Source organism: Sinohyriopsis cumingii, chromosome 11 (assembly GCF_028554795.1).
Source record: "Sinohyriopsis cumingii isolate HCF-2022 chromosome 11, ASM2855479v2, whole genome shotgun sequence".
NCBI lineage: Eukaryota > Metazoa > Mollusca > Bivalvia > Unionida > Unionidae > Sinohyriopsis > Sinohyriopsis cumingii.
Genome location: NC_142971.1, coordinates 802507 through 818146, shown reverse-complemented (window position 1 = coordinate 818146; position 15640 = coordinate 802507). Strand labels below are relative to the sequence as shown.

General features: G+C 35.0%; 1 long non-coding RNA gene across 1 annotated transcript; it reads right to left on the bottom strand.

Annotated features, from left to right (window-relative positions):
* Positions 1-5429: 5429 nt before the first annotated feature.
* On the bottom strand, positions 5430-15232 carry LOC149787500 (uncharacterized). Its single transcript, XR_016424366.1, has 3 exons — positions 15103-15232; positions 11878-11940; positions 5430-6026 (listed from the first exon to the last, which is right to left on the bottom strand). It is a non-coding gene; the product is annotated as an uncharacterized LOC149787500 (long non-coding RNA).
* Positions 15233-15640: the final 408 nt, after the last annotated feature.

The window sequence follows — 15640 nt, the reverse complement described above, 5'->3', positions numbered from 1 at the left end:
GCTGCAGAGGTTTTAAGACGTACTGCACAATTTCACTGTCAATGACTCGGATTGAAGCTGCAAATCCTGGTTCGATTTTGTATATGGATGTACTTAGGGTACAGGGATTGAGATTGTTTTAAACAAAGTTCGTAATATGCCGCACATTTTGATGTTAACTTCTATGCTGCGTAATAATCGCCAACGTCAGCAGATACTAGAGTACTTTTGTAAGATCTCGTTTGAATGTTTAACGAGAAAATGTATCCAAAATGTGTTCTCTTGGAACAGTGATATGTATGTCAGATTGGTGTGTTTTAAAATAATATATATCGAATGAAATCAATAGCTCATGAACTCATATATTCAAATATCTTCTTGATTTGTTTGTTTGTCCTCTATTTTTTCTTTTTTTTGAGAGGGGTGCATAGTATTTAAAGAAGAAATAATGATATTTCATGTAGTGTTCATTATTGTATAAATATATGTTATTGTATAAGTTTTAAAGTTCATACAATATCATTAAATATAGTCCACGTTATATACGTGTCAAAAAGTATTCTTGAAAAAAAATGTTTTCAGTGTCCATTCTTAGAGTGTATGCCGCCTGGTCATTATTGTACGTAGACTTCATTATTGTGTGTACACTTCAATATTGTATGTAGACTTCAATATTGTATGTAGACTTCATTATTGCATGTGGACTTCAATATTGTATCAATAGATGTTATGCTACAAGATTTGTAATATTGTTTAAGTATAGTCCATGTGATATACCTGTAATAAAATTTCCTTGGAAGAATCTTTTCAGTGTCTATTTTCTTACTGTATGACGGCAGGTCATGATGAAAATATTAAATTAAGGCACGGACTTTTCATTATTCGAAGTTTATTTCTAAAACATCTCGTAGAACTCAAACAGATTTTGTTATTAAATTTTTTAAATAAAACGGAAAAGCATGAAGCCCAATATCGCTGTCAGCAGCTGTTTCCTCGAATATTCTGGCGGATCTGCAGTATATGACACAGAAACTGTTACCGTAAATCTTTATTTCTTCTTGCTCCTCGGCATTATTTTTGTTGTAGAGATAAAATATACAGTACGTACTAAACGTTTCTTTTGTCATTATGAAATATACTGCACAGTGTCGCAAATAAATAACGAAGGTGTGGTAACAGATTATGTGCGACAATTAGTGCACACTCCTTACGTGATATTTCTCGTCTGAGTAGGCACCGTCTCAAATCATCAAATAGCTTTGAATATTGGGATAGATCAAGCACTAGTTAACCGGCAAGCAATAAAATGAATCCTGGATATAACTTTCTAGAAGGGAGTTTTACAAATGACAATAGAAGCTTAATTTAACACAACTGCCAAAGTTAGCCCGATAGAGAGAGAGAGAGAGAGAGAGAGAGAGAGAGAGAGAGAGAGAGAGAGAGATTTTGTGAATTTCCTTCACCTACCAACTGGCGATACTTAACTGAGCCAGGGTCACCTTGTACCGAAACCATAATGGGGATATCTTTGAAAGTATCACAGAAATTACCCGTTACGCGAAATATTCATATTAATTAAAAGTTTAAGGGTTTAATAAATCGACAGATATTTGTGTATTTGACTTTTAATCATGTAGATCCTATATATAGTTCTTTCAGTAAATCCCATTCGGTGTAGTTTTGTTTCAAAATGAATATACAATTCCAATATGTCAAATATTCCATGCAAACATTGTTCGTTCTTTGTTGTCCATGTTGTCATAAGTTTCCTAATTTAACTGGTGAACTATAAAAGATATGCGATTACATAGATCTATTTCATACCAACATGGAATAATTACCTTCGTGTATGTGATTTGATGCTTGGAAGACACAGTTCTGATTTTTGGATTTAAAAAAGACAAAATAAAAAAATCTAATTAAAGCATCCAAGTGACACAAACACCACTCCCACTGACCAACACCCACCTGTACTTTTCATCACTCATACTGACCAACACCCACCGCTACTGACCAACACGCCGCTTCACTTAACAGCAATACATCTACTCAACAACAACCCAATGGGAATTAAACCTTAAGGGGCACTATAGCCTTCTGTCAATTCTGAATTGTATGGAGAGAAGAACGCACACTTAGCGACAAGCAGTAGCTTACTTTTACAATAGAATGGTAAATTTAATAGATCGAAGTTTCATAAGCAGCGCTGTTGCAATTCGGCAGTGCGTTGTTAGTAAAAACAACTAGAAAACCTTGCTCGCTGTCAAGTAAAGAGAGACTTGGCGTAAGATAAGATTTTCATGTACTTTAAGTTTGTTATATTTCTGTTTTTCTGTGTGTTTGTTCTTTAAAAACAGGAAAACAACAAACTGAACCTTTTCTAAAATATCAAGTAAGGTCAGCATTTTCTGTTTTAACATGCTTTAAGTGACTGGCAGTTTCTTTTTGTTCACTTCTTGTATGGGCTTTTTTCAAATAGTAAAAAACAACATGCCGCCTCGCTGATCTTTTATTTGTAGAAAACAGTTCGGTTCTTCACTTTGTTGCAGATTTACGGGCATGTTTGTACTTGTCAAAAATAAAATTTTCGAAGTAGTATAATGTGAACAAGAGAGTGAAACTGAGAGTCATTAGTGAAAGTCGCACTGCAGCACCCTATGATTATTTTCTTATCTAACCTACCAGAAAAATTACTTCGATACAACTTCGAGCGATCGAACATCCTTATACTGTCAAACTCGAGGATTTTCGGTCCGAAGTAGAGGACTTGGACCCGTTAATGATTGATTTGTTTGAGTCTATGTTTACTCCATTTAAGTTGAAACAATAGTGTCTATCCACACTGATAGACACATTTATAGTTTGTTTTATCGACAAATGTTTAAATAGTGTATATGTAACTAAATATATCACTTGCAGTAATGCTTATACAGATAACGTAAGCTTGGAAGTGTTACTTGTTTAGGCTCGAATAAACAGCAACACTAGAAAGAGTGTAAACAGCAGGCTTTGAAAAATATAACAATGTATTTATCTGGAAAAATACTGTAAAAATGAAACAATATGAAAACCTACGGTTTCCAGAATCAAATAAAAAAATAACACGAGAATAATCCATGAATAAAAGTTTTGAAGTCCTAATATTGAAATGTTCTAATGATTCCAAGTTCGAGTCCTGACGAAGACTCCAAGATGGAAGGCAATGACGTTTGCTGTAGCCTCTACTGTGTTGACGTCTACAGTTCCTTGTAGAAACATAATAATTAATCCTCCGGTCTTGAAAATCCAAATAAAAGTTTCAAGAAAAGTCCTTGTTCAAGAGTTCTGTATGAATACAATAATATTTCCAGAGAAACGAATTAATCGTCTAGAGTCGAAAACACTTGAAGAAAAATTACCATTTAACTCAAAACCTCAGAACTTCAATACTTTAATACTGGCCACAACCGAAGAGAAAACAAATTGACACCAAGTGTTTAAAAGCCCGGTCTCTCTCTCTCTCTCTCTCTCTCTCTCTCTCTCTCTCTCTCTCTCTCTCTCTCAACATCAGTATTAATACTAAGTATTTCGCAATTTCGGAAATGCCTAATTGCGAAATAGAGGTTCACATGATCATGTTTACATGTAAAAGTCACATAGCATCTGTATATCCTTGTTAAGAACCAATCATTTTGCTCCTACAACAAGTTGTTTACTTGACGCTCAGTTGAGGCCAAGAATTAAGTCCAAAATAGAAAAAAGTGTTTCTATTATTATGTATCTAAGGGAAAACTCGGTCAAACTGAATTTTCTAGAAAATATCAAATATTAAGTTCCTAGTAAACAAAATTACATTACATTGACATGTAAAGAAAATTTTAAAAAATCCAGAACCCATAAAAGATCAAATCAAATGAAATATAAATAAATCAAATATATGTTACAGAATACTCTTCAAATCAGTACGTTGTCGGGGATTTAATGTTTGTGAACTGCGGAGTGAATCTAGTCAGATATTGCAATTTGTGTGACCTTTAACTTTTACAATAATTGAACTTAAATTCAAACTTAAACTTTCCTTAGTTCCGTTTATTCAAGAGTTATGTGTGCACAACCAATTGTATGTGTACAATACGGTGAGGGGCCACGAGTGGTCTAAAGCTCTCATCGTTACGGATCACTGCCATCTCACCTCTGGCTGCGTGGGCTCGAGTCGCGGGTTCGACCTGTGTGGGTATTTACGAAAGCTTACTAGTAGCTTCTCGTGGGTCGGTGGTTCTTTCCGGGCTTTCCCGGGTTCTTCCTCTACCATTAATACCGGCCGCCATGTATAGCCTATTTTGTGCTGAAAAATGGCGTTAAACCCCACAACAACAACAAGACGGTGACATGCGTAAGTTCCTTTTCCTAATGTGACCCTACTGTCTCGCTAGTAATGTTGTAAACTTAAAAGCTGATATTCAAAAGTTTTTAATGGTACTTAAAATATTACTTTCTTGAAATGACGAACTCCTGGCATAAAAGCTCTTATCACCAAAACATACCTAAACTGGCGCTTCCTTGTGTTTTTTAATTCTTTATATCTTGGCACTCAAGATCACAGGCGGGAACACCTACAGGGCACCTGAATGTTTTTTGAAAGGCAGAATAAAGGAGAGCTAATCACATCACTATAAGATATCGGGTTTTAGTGTTTCGCCGGTGAATGTCCTATAACATATTAAAACCCGTTTCTCTGTTGGGTTAATGTGACCGAATACAATTTGTCTTGGAGGATGGACATTGGTTAGTTCTAACACTTAGACTATCTTACGCCATATTCTGACCTTTATTGACAAAGTAACAACGTATTACTCTTTTTATCATTTACCTTCTCAGTCAAGTAGCAGAACAATATATGATGTAGCAAGCTTAAAATACACGGAAACCTGACATTATTGACAAGACAATTTGTTGGTTAGTACGTGTGAGTGTTGATTGGTAGATGTGGATGCTGGTTAAAAAGACCAACGTCGAGCAGTAAGCGTGGATGTTGGTCATTACGATGATGTATTGGTCTGTAGATATAAGTCCTGGTTAATAAGACGGTGTGTTGGTCAGTCTGTGTCTGTGTTTCTCACATTACATTTCCTTTTGTTCCCCAAACCGTCCCACTCTTTTCAACCATTAGATGTTTATTTACATACTACCGTCTTTATGATCATAACGGCTCGTAATGTTAAACCTATGGACGAAAGTTACATTCCTCTTTATCGATATAGGGTCATACTGTAAGATGACGACCTAAATATTGACCCTAAAATGGCCCATCTCTTGGTGAATGGTCTCCTGTTTCTACTAAGATCGAACTGAAAATGTGTTTTTTATATATGAATGTGTGCTCGTTTTTAAAATAAGCTATGAAATACGTGTGCAAACATGCCTCTAAGGAATAAGATTGCAGATGATTATCATCAATAAAACGATGGAAATCAACAGTATCTTTTATTTAAAATAATGTGTCACATCGAAAACTATATAAAATATTACAATATATGCCAAACAGTTGCATTAAATTTGTAAGTAAACCGATGAGTAGTTACATTTTAATTTTAGCCAGACGTTTCAAAATATTGACACAAAATTAAATCGGACGAATATTATATTTATAATATTTAAGCTCTTCAACATACAAATGGTACTAATCCGGGGCAAATGATGTATGTTTTGCTGTCAGGGAGTGGTCTAAATGATAATTCACGAGCCTGTAAGCTTGACTCCTTTTTATGTGTACTACACTACATTCTAACTTTAATTTCATTTGATTTATAACAATTTCAGTCAATTACATTTTTGCAGACAATTATTCTCAGTTCTGTCTTAAACGAACAATTTCACTCATTGTTGAGCAGGCAGGGAATTAAATTGAAAGTCATAGTGGTCAATTAAACGATTACGTATGGTCATGGGCGGTCCAACATTCGACACAAAGCTGAACAATCATCGCACCAAATGTGTTGTGGAAGGAATCCAAATGACAAAGATGGCGACACTAATCATCATGACCGCAAAGACGTATGGGTTTAACCCTGAAAGAAAGAAAGCACATTATATCAGATTTAATCTTGAATGGATGTATTAACTTTTTGTATAGCCTCTAACGAATTGACAGCTTTATGGTTGTGCAATTACTGTGTCAAATGGTTTCTGTTGAAACCTCTATTGTGTCGCATAAGACTGAAAGCAGAGAAAAAGTGGCGATAGGAGACAATTTTGCTGAGTCTATCTTGGTAATTTGGTCTTTATAAGAAGAAGGCGTATTTCAGTACCTCATAGACATGTATCTAAAGATTCCTTCTTAACAGTCCTTATTTTTATTTAGCTTAAGAGTAGTAAATACGTTTAGTAATTCCAAAGTAATATTCTAAGAACAACTTCGACTCAATGAAGCCAGATACTATACATGTCCATTCGATGCTTAATGTTCTATACACTTTTTTAAACTAAAATAATTCATAAACGAAAAATGCTTGATTGGCATAATTTATTTCAAAGTCTGATAGTCAGTACTGCCGTATGTACTCGCTTATAGGCAGTCCAACTTCAAATATCATCGACACTGATCTTCCGTCACACAATACACCCATAGACTTGTGTCTATGGTGATTGTTCCACTAATTATTCCTTACAAACTGAACAGATCCAGATCTTTTGGCGCATTATGCGACGGCAGATCTGGGTCTGTGCAGTTTGCAGTTAATTTTAAGTGAGTATATACGGTATGCTGTTTGAAGTAAATCGTGTGTGTGTGTGTGTGTGTCTGTGTCTGTGTGTGATTAAGATTTTTAACAATTTTTCAGTCATATCACTACGATGTATGCAGTGTGACAGTTTATAGTGATGTCGAGCACTGGGACATCATGCCGCAGACCTGTATCATGATGTCCCATCTAACCACATTATTCTGACACCAGGCCGACCAGTCCTAACACTAACCTCTTAATGCTCAGCACCAAGCGAGGCAGCTGTTAGTACCGGTTTTGTTAAGTCTTTGGTATGACTCGGTTCGAACCCACGACCTCCCGCATCGGAGGCGGTCGCTCTAACCTCTAGGCCACCGGAGCGGTAAGTAAAAAGTTTAATGTATAAATTCCAATCAGATGCAACTGCCGACGATCACATCCTGTATTTATTCGAAGATTGAAATAGCATGCATGTATTTAAAGAATGGAATAGCCTTCATGGGTTTGAAGAATTAAATAGCCTGCATGGATTTGAAGACTGAAATAGCATGCATGGATTCGATGATTAAAATAGCCTGCATGGATTCGAAGACTGAAATAGCCTGCATGGATTCGAAGACTGAAATAGCCTGCATTGATTCGAAGAGTGAAATGGTCTGAATGGAATTAAAGATCGAAACAACTTGCCTGGATCTGACAGCAAATAGCTTCCATGTCATTATGGTGAAACTATCTACGCCAACAGCCTACGTGAATTTGAAGACAGAAATTGTTTGAATGTCATTCTTACATGGGGTATTACGTAAAAACTAGAAAAATGTTGCACCTAAATAATAATAATAATAATAATAATAATATAATCTTTAGTGTCAGTAATTACAGCAGAAATATTATATTTGCAGAATTCGCATTTATTAACTTGAAAGAAATATATATCTAGGGCTAAAAACAAAAAGGTTGCTTAGTTATAGACATACAGGTTAAAATATCTTATTGTATAAATAATGTGGACCAAAGTGCGGAGGTAGTTGTGGCTGTAGCACTTAGCAATAGCACCAGTAGTAGTAGTAGACGTAGTAATCTGATATCGGGTAAGTGGTAATGGTAGTCAATGTGAAAGTAAGAAGTAATTAATGGTAATTGTTGTATTTGTAGTAGCAGTAATGTGTGTGTGTGTGTGTGTGTGCGTTTGTCTGTGTGTGTGTGCGTGTGTGATTTCGATTTTTAATGTAGCTTTAGGACTCACGGTACTAATTCCACTCCAATGGTAAACATATGGAAACACTGTCATATTCAAAATTCAATAACTTAAAATTTATGGGTGCTGATAATGACACCTATAATTTTTCGTGCACATCTAACCTTGGTGCAAGCTTATGTGTGGAGAACACCATATGACCCGCGGCAATTTGTTTACATACATGTGCATGAAACACGTGTTATTGATTCTGCACCAAATGAATCAGGTGCTACTTTCAGTATTGAGTACTCCTGAGTCAAGCCTGTAAAAATGCTAAAATTGCATCAGTAGAAATTTGTCAATATTTTTTTTACATTACATATAGAACAAGCTCTCAAAAGATATTTTTCCTAAAATTTTAATTTTCATTATTAACCAATTATGGACCACCAAACCTGTAAATACTCTATCATTTATTCACCCATTTCTAGACTGGTTCACAGTTCTTCCGTATAATTATTACCGTGTGTCCTATAACCAGATTTAATTTTTTTTGAAAAAGTTGTATTTTACTCCTTGATATTAGGGCATAATTGTAAGAAAGAATTGGCCATGCTTGTGCATGGATAATAGTGCAATAGCATTTTATGTGATACCAATATCTATAGTTAAATTGCATCCGCATCACATGTTGCTGTGTTGTATTGTACTTATTAATGGCTTATTCTTGTTATTAAAATAATTGTTTTCTGCCTTTGTATCTTCATGTTATCTTTCTATGGCATGCATGCTACACAAAAGAAACACAAGCATGCTGACATCAGCAAGTATGACATCACAGGGTATCAAATTACATGACGCATTGTATTTTCATCTCTCACTGGCTATAAGACAAGTTTTAAATGTTTTAAATTTCAAAATTGCATTTCTTTTCTTGCTGACTCTCACAGAAATAAGATACAGTGCATCCCTATTCACATCAATCAAACAAAACAAATAAGTGTGCCACATGACAGGTCAAAATGATAAGAGGCCATTGCCCTTTTGTGACTAAAACATATACACACACCCATGAAGCATCAAGAGATGCTGACATTCCAAACTTATTTAAACTATCATCACATGTGATTCATGACCCCCAAATGTTAATAAAAAGGTATAAAAGCCAAGGAAGAGTTCCATAAGCTTTATTATACTGAATAATTAAATAACATAGTGCTACTTTTTAGTATAAAACTATGGGGAAGGGTGAATAAGCAAAGAATAGACAGAGTAATTTCTTCAAGCCTGGTAATGTTCCCCACAACGGGGTGGGGGGAATGTGTATCAACCCAAATAACACATCAGCATGAGGTATGTTACATAATGACAGCAAGAGACAAATCTGAAAAAGCTATCCAAAGTTCCTATAATGCTGACATTGATGTTGGAGACAGAAAGTGTATGCACAAACTGTTATGACTCAAGCTATTAAGTATGCTGGAGGTGGAGAAATGTGTGAAAAACTTTGCTATGCCAAGACAAGTTCATGTCTCTATGCAATATGCAGACACTGATAAAAATTGTCACTGAATACACTACTTGTTAAATTTAAGTAATAGAATTGAATTGCATATTGAAGTTGCCTAATACATAAACATATACCTACATTTACCCAAAGCTCATAAAAAGTTAAGAAAAAGTCTCAAAATCATTACTGTGGCTACTTTCCACTATAAGCAGTGTTAAATTACTTACTTTTTAATATAAAGCTGAAAAAATGCATACATTATTGAACAAAAGAGAAACAAAGCAAACATTGCAATCACTCAATTACAGTCAAAGGGGAGGTAATACACCTTGAATTGGCAAACCAAATAGCAAGCTCTAATTTACAGCTAAATGATTCCTTACTATTACTTGATGGTAAGAACAGAGCAATGTAGGTTTAATAAATAGCTTTTGTTTCAAATATGAAACCATATTTCTGACATGAAGCTTGTTTTCATTTATTCACAACAACATATATGGTGAAGAAAACCCATATCACTTAGTGCACGCAGTAATCAAATGCTGAGATTTGGAATAATGTGTTCTGAGACCACAAGTTGCAACACCCTGAGTATAAAGGTTTTCTATCATGGGACTTGGTACATGAAGAAAAAAGAGATCTGGTTTGGTGGGAGAGAGCAGTATGTTCACCATGCAGTTATACATCAAGAATGTTTCAACTGTATGAAGGGAGGTTGGGGTAGAAAAACTGCCTGTGTAAAGAATGCAATACAGATAGGACTTTTGCAGACTTATATTGGGAATGAAGGGTTGAAAACTATTATTTTAAGTGAAAATGTCCCTCCCTGCTCCCTCAACAAAAGGAATGCAGAAAAGTTCCAATACTGTTTGCCCAAAAATGTAATGTACCAATATGAGAAACATGCTGAACATAGAATAGGTGTCAAGGAGTTTAATTCTAGGATAAGAAATAAGACCGGTATAACTGATATTCAATGTGACTCGACATATAATAATTCAATTTACAGGTTGAGGCAATGCAGCATGTGCAGTTTTGTGCACAGTCATTATTTTTACAATGTTCTCTGCTTTGATCTGCTGAGTGTGTCTCTAAAGTTAAATGATCAGTACTGATACATAAGTGATTGTGACATAAGTGGCTTACATATAAAATCTACCCCACCCCACCCCATTTTGGGGAATTATTGCATGTGTTAAATGGTATTTAACCATACAGGCCAATCTATGGGTACCATCATATGAAATTCTGCCATCAGGCCATACTGTGCTCTTTTCCCTATGGCCTGAGCTATATACTTCCACTCTCCAGTGTATAAAACCATTCCCATCTGTCTTTTGTATAGAATTTTTCTCCAAAATCACATGCAAACCATGATAAAAAGACTCCATTATCACTGTCATATGTAAAAACCACCAAATTGATACCCTGGATGCACGTGGTAACCATGGAAACAACAAACTCCTATTATGGTATAGGTCGCATATAGGACTCACGGTACTAATTCCACTCCAATGGTAAACATATGGAAACACTGTCATATTCAAAATTCAATAACTTAAAATTTATGGGTGCTGATAATGACACCTATAATTTTTCGTGCACATCTAACCTTGGTGCAAGCTTATGTGTGGAGAACACCATATGACCCGCGGCAATTTGTTTACATACATGTGCATGAAACACGTGTTATTGATTCTGCACCAAATGAATCAGGTGCTACTTTCAGTATTGAGTACTCCTGAGTCAAGCCTGTAAAAATGCTAAAATTGCATCAGTAGAAATTTGTCAATATTTTTTTTACATTACATATAGGACAAGCTCTCAAAAGATATTTTTCCTAAAATTTTAATTTTCATTATTAACCAATTATGGACCACCAAACCTGTAAATACTCTATCATTTATTCACCCATTTCTAGACTGGTTCACAGTTCTTCCGTATAATTAGTACCGTGTGTCCTTTAACAATTTTAGGCATATCGCTACGATGCATGTAGTGTGGCAGTCATGCCGCAGACACGCAGAACCACCCCCCAACCCAGTTACATTATCCTGACACAAGGCTAACAAGTCCTAACACTAATCTCTTGATGCTGAGTGACATGCGAGGCAGCTGTTAATATCAGTTTTATAAGTCTTTGATATGCCTCGACCGGGATTCGAACCCGCGACCTCCCTCATCGGAGGCGGACGATTTAACTACTTGGGTCACCGGAGCGTAGTAGTAGTAGTGGCTGTATCAAGCAAGTATTAGTAGTGCGAAGATCCCTTATGCCGAGACCTTACCTTTAATAGGTCTGTTAATTTGCCAGAACTTTTACTAAAAGAAAAATTAGCGTTACTATTGACATAGTGACTGTTGTTGTTGCAGTAGTCCATCTTGTTGCTGGTGGTTCTTGTCATGGTTGTATCAAAAAAATATTTTGACATCTTTATTGTGCATGGTGGATGATATTAATCTACTGGACTCTTTCCATCGAAAATGAAAACAAAAAGAAGTAATACCTAATCGGCTGGCTGAGCTGTCATCACAGTAGTCGGCATCACCTGCCGAAACTTCTAGGGGACCTAGAAAATAAGGTTCAAATAATTTAATATAATTTTCACAATACAACATGAAAAAAGAAAACGTAATGAAATAATACAATTAAGGGGCATTTTCTTACCCAGAGGATTTCAGTATTCTGCGTGGGTTTGATTATGTAGATGAAGTCAATGTTTAGTATTTACTATCCTGTATAATGACATTGGTAAATTTGTATCCTTCCTGGGCAACTCTTATAGAATCATACACGCGGTCTATCAAATAGCAGACCCTTTTCAATAAATAGTGTTTTCATGCACCGGTATGTGGCTTAGTGGGTTACTTAAAAAACAGTGAAATTTGAAAGATGGACAAAGTAGCGAAATCTTGCTAAATACGTTGCCCAAAGTATGCTTGCAATATTTAAATGTTTCAGCTCCTCACCCGAATCATCAGCAAACTCGAACCACATATATATCGACAACCGCTTTCCCAGCGCTGATTCTCTTGCATCTATATATATGAACCACTAACCAATACTGCATAATTCATATGTTCTTTGTTCTTATATTTGCTACTCTACGAACCAGTTTGTTTCTGGTTGGGCAAGGCACTTTATTCAAATCGCCTCTGCATTAAAAGATCCACTTGTGTTTTGTTGTCGTAAAATGTCAAACACCAGGATGTCTTTAATGAAAAGGAAATGTAGCTCTATGTAATTAAGATAGAAAATCAATATTTGCTGGAGAAATGCTATGAAAAAGATATTTTATTTTAAAAAATAACAACCTTTGCACTAACTGTTGAAATCAGGGCAGTCCCGATGCTGACTAATATGAAATATTCTAAATTTCTCTAAGATGCAAATGAGGTTATTAGCAGTTACTTAGTTTTAAAATAATAACGGAATAATTAATTCGATAATTGCAGCGAATCTTAATGTCAATTTCATGATTCCAACCGCTTATATGTGTATTTTAAATCATGAATTCAATTGAAAGTCCATCTACAAAAATAAATTCAACGACACTGTCAAATGTGCAATCACCATACAAATGACATCGTCAGTTGTGTAATCACAGTGCAGTGACAATGTCAAGTGTTCAATCACAATGCAGTGACAATGTCAAGTGTGCAGTCACAATGCAATGACAATGTCAAGTGTGCAGTCACAATGCAGTGACAATGTCAAGTGTTCAATCACAATGCAGTGACAATGTCAAGTGTGCAATCACAATGCAGTGACAATGTCAAGTGTTCAATCACAATGCAGTGACAATGTCAAGTGTGCAGTCACAATGCAGTGACAATGTCAAGTGTTCAATCACAATGCAGTGACAATGTCAAGTGTTCAATCACAATGCAGTGACAATGTCAAGTGTGCAATCACAATGCAGTGACAATGTCAAGTGTTCAATCACAATGCAGTGACAATGTCAAGTGTGCAGTCACAATGCAGTGACAATGTCAAGTGTTCAATCACAATGCAGTGACAATGTCAAGTGTGCAATCACAATGCAGTGACAATGTCAAGTGTGCAATCACAATGCAGTGACAATGTCAAGTGTTCAATCACAATGCAGTGACAATGTCAAGTGTGTAATCACAATGCAGTGACAATGTCAAGTGTGCAATCACAACAATGCAGTCACAATATCAAGCGTGTAATCCCCAACCATGCATTGATACTGACAAGTGTGTAATCAGATCAAAGCATTGATACTCTCAAGTGTATAATCACAACAAAAGTTGAAGATTAAAGTCACTCCTTGTTTGCGTATATTCCCTATAATAATTTAACACAAAACTTTCTCAAAAAGAAATAACTTCCGGATTCTGAAATATTAAGAAATGTATATTTCTCAAAAAAAGAATGTATAGTTTGATACCTTATAGCAATATAAACGGATAGAATAAATTCTACTCTATAAACTAATTAAATATTAAATGAATGCAGTCTTTTGCATATGATACTTCTTGGTCATAATCACATAATAATTCATTTACGAAAGTGTTCATAATGTTTCAGTTTATTATCATATATATATATATATATATATATATATATATATATATATATATATATATATATATATATTGCGTTTTCCTTACTATTAGCATTTAGACAGATATATAAGTCCACAGCAGCCAGCTGTTTTAGCATGTAAAGGTCTTATCTTTGTATTTATAATATTTTTTATGAAGCGCCTGTCATTATAATACAATTTTCTTATCTTACCTGGCATGCTATTTTACAGAAATAAAAGTATGGACAAATTTGTATACTTGATGGACAAGGCTAAAATTATCAGAGCTTTCACTAGTATATATATATATATATATATATATATATATATATATATATATATATATATATATATATATATATATATATATATATATATATATATATAACTTTTGATTTGTAAATAGTATGAAAATAGCCAGACATTATTATATATTGAAGATAAATTTTAAAAAGTATATTTGACACATATTAATTGATACCAGATAATGGTGCTGTCTATCAGAGCTCTCTATAGGCTTTCGACATTGGGAGTCATAGATCCTCTCTCTACATGAATTGTCAGTCCTGACAGAAAAACTGAGGGTCCGGTATTAGACAGTTTTTCATTCATTGCAAATTATACTGTCTTGCTTATTACATTTTATTGACTTTGATTATTGCTACCATTTATTTTCATGTAAATTGTTATGTATTCTTCAATTTCGTGAATATGCAAATCAGTTATTTAAATTCAGTGACATGCCTGGTATAACTTTCTACCCTTGTAATGTTATAACTTATATAGAAATATTAGCGGGATTCAAAATCTCGCCTACTTGGTGTCCAGGACTAATTACTGTTGGTCAGCAGGATGCACAATTAATGAACATGGAGCGGGGGGAGACTAGCGTTTGAAAGCTCAGGATGCTCAGGAAATGCGTACAGAGAGCTCTGCCTACTGATTAAGAAAGTACGGTGATCGATTTTTTTATTTATTGACGTTAACGATATATCGGCACTGTAACGACTTATTAGTACTAAACAAATATCTCTATGCTTACACCGGTATCAAACAATGTCTAAGAACTGTTACAATACAAAATCAAGAGGAAGCGAAACATTTAAAAAGTGTTCGTGTTCTTCATTTTGTCAACAAGCTATTACTTTCTGACAATAAAAGACTATCGAGCCAACTTACCAAAGAAAAGAAAAAGTAATCCATGCAGTAAAAGTGAAATCATTTTGAAATTAGTCCCAGACATTTCGTTTTTATGCTCTTTCTCCAAGGTGTATTCTGCGTTATGACATAAGCTGCTAGGAGTGTCATTTCATATGGTCCCTTGTTCAACCAATGAGAGTTTATAATTATTTTTTGATAATGACAAAAGATACACCGATAGCAGTAAATTATTTTGTGTTGTATTGAGTAGGAGGGATTGTTACTTGCAAACCTGGTTCGGTCCATCAAACTTGAATACCACGAGACGTATATACTCACTGGAGAGACAAGACGTGACCTTACCACTGATGCTAGTCAAGACGTGACCTTACCACTGATGCTAGTCAACCAACCCATGCAAATAAGTATTCTGAAAACACGATATCTCGCTTGTGAACGGCATTATAGAAACGTAGCTTGCTGCGTACTTAGGCGAGAGAGGAAATAGTGCATATTATGATGCAAACTAATACAACAAATAACTTAAACACATGTTCTGTATTATGGCGTTTTGTAA